This window comes from Camelus bactrianus, chromosome 6 (genome assembly GCF_048773025.1).
Source record: "Camelus bactrianus isolate YW-2024 breed Bactrian camel chromosome 6, ASM4877302v1, whole genome shotgun sequence".
NCBI classification, from domain to species: Eukaryota; Metazoa; Chordata; class Mammalia; order Artiodactyla; family Camelidae; genus Camelus; species Camelus bactrianus.
In genome coordinates, this window is record NC_133544.1 from 59,574,450 (window position 1) to 59,576,704 (window position 2,255).

At 36.7% G+C, this 2,255-nt stretch overlaps 1 non-coding gene across 1 annotated transcript; it reads left to right on the forward strand.

Annotated features, from left to right (window-relative positions):
- The first annotated feature begins 1,869 nt into the window (after positions 1 to 1,869).
- LOC123619145 (U6 spliceosomal RNA) lies at positions 1,870 to 1,972 on the forward strand. Its single transcript, XR_006727691.1, has one exon. It is a non-coding gene; the product is annotated as a U6 spliceosomal RNA (small nuclear RNA).
- Positions 1,973 to 2,255: the final 283 nt, after the last annotated feature.

The following is a 2,255-nucleotide window of genomic DNA, read 5'->3' on the forward strand; positions in this document are numbered from 1 at the left end:
ATAAGGTATATCACAAAACAAGCTTTCTTTAGAACAGGTCATGTTGTTTATATTTTTTAGTGGATTATAGCAGGTGTGAAGTGACAAAAGAGTTAAAAATCCATGTACTATTCTTTCTCTCTTGAACTTCCACCATCGCCCTAAGATAAATATGTGTAGTCTAGCCTGTTGCTGCAAGCAATATAAGAGAAACATGGAGAAGATACACTTCAACTGAGTCCATCTTAGATCAACTAACCTAGTTGAATTTGGGAGTGTTTGTTACACAGAAATAGTCAACCATTATTACAATCGGCAACTAGAAATGGAGTGCTAGAATAATAGGACCCTAAAATATGTAGCATTGGCTTTAGGAGTGAGAAGCAAGTGAAGATAGGAAAAAACATAATAAAACTACTACTGGAGGCTTGAAAAATAGAAATCTGTCTTATGTCACCCACAGTAACTAAAAGATATTTAATGAAGATTGTTGCCAGGCAGATTGTGGAATGCACAAACTAGCTTCTTTTGACCTCATATAATCAGGTTCTACAAGACAGAGGTAAGTTCAGGAAGAAGAAAAAGCAAAACACAAAAAACCAGGCCACAGGCCACTTAAAGGCAGAATTTCGGAAGAAAATAAAACTGTTGAGTGTGGTTTCTACTTCCACATGTAGGGACTTGGAATGGAAGTCACCACTTCATCCTAACAGGTAAAAAGCTGAACAGACTGAAATATCAATAACTTTTCTTGGATCCATAAGACAAGGGAGAACACAGGACAATTTGCTGCTCACCAAGACTGGAGAGACAATCGAGCGAATACAGGGAGTCATTGCTCACTGGAGCAGAGACTCACAAGTGGAAACCAGAAACAGCCACAGGAAGCAATGCCAGGGTGAGGAGACCTGAAATGCAATTGATGAGTTCCTTGAGGCTCAGTGTGGACCAGTCCAAGAATGAAATCTCCCGGGGAAGCCCATCATAGAAGGAACTCCACAATACTGTGTCATTTATCTCTAGGAACTTGACAAGGTTTCCACAGTAACTGTTAGAAAAAAAAAAATCTCATAGTTCTGGTAGGAGGAGAGGAAATGGAACAATTCTGAAATATGCCAGAGCACTCTTGTTCTTAACAAGGCCTACCCTCAGGGGAAAGTATTTCACAAGAGCCTAACCTACCGGTATATTATCAGAGCTGAACTGATTTGGAGAAGGTGCAATACCCAACTTCAGTCCATTGTACCATCCTATCTCACCCAAGAAGAGGAAACAAAAAAATCAGAAAAATTCCTACAAAATTCAGAGTCCAGAGGTATAGGCTCATTTAAAGGCTGACACTTAATCACAGGATTATAAAATGCTTCTCCTTTCCCTGCACTTTACCACTACCTTACTAAAGGCCTATATTTACAGCAGTTCCTTATACCCAGTACATCATGTTCAGCTAGCAAGAAAAAAATTACAAAGATTACCAAAAAGAAAATGACACAATTTGAAGAGACAGAGTAAGCATGAGAACCTGACATGCAGGACTGTTGGAATTACTAGACTGAGAATTTAAAACAACTCTGATTAACATGCTAGGGGCTCTAATGGATAAAGTAAACACCATGCAATAGCTGTAAGCAGAGACATGAAAATCCTAAGAAAGAACCAAAAAGAAATGCTAGAGATCAAAAACACTGTAACAGAAATGAAGAATGCCTTTGATGGGCTTATTAGTAGACTGGACACAGCTGAGGAATCTCTGAATTAGAGGATAAATCAATAGAATCCTCAAAAATGGAAAGGCAAAGAGTAAAGATTGTAAAAAATTAGCATAAAATATCTAAGGATGTGGGAAAACTGCAAAAGGTGTGACATATGCATAATAAAAATACCAGATTAGTGCTCACTTCAACAACACATATACTAAAATTGGAATGATACAGAGATTAGCCTGGCTCCTATGCAAGGATGACATGCAAATTGTGAAGTGTTCCCTAAGCATGAAAAAGAATATGAAATGAAATATATGTATATATATATATGTATGACCGAAACATTATGCTATACACCAGAAATTGACACATTGCAAACTGACTATACTTCAATAAAAATTAATTAATTAATTAAAAATACCAGAATATATATTGGAAAGAGAGAGAGAAACTGAAGATATATATGAAACAATAATGACTGAGAATTTCCTCAATTTAATATCAGAATCCAAACCATTGATCCAAGAAACTCAGAGAACACCAAGCAGGATAAATGTCAAAAGACTATATCTA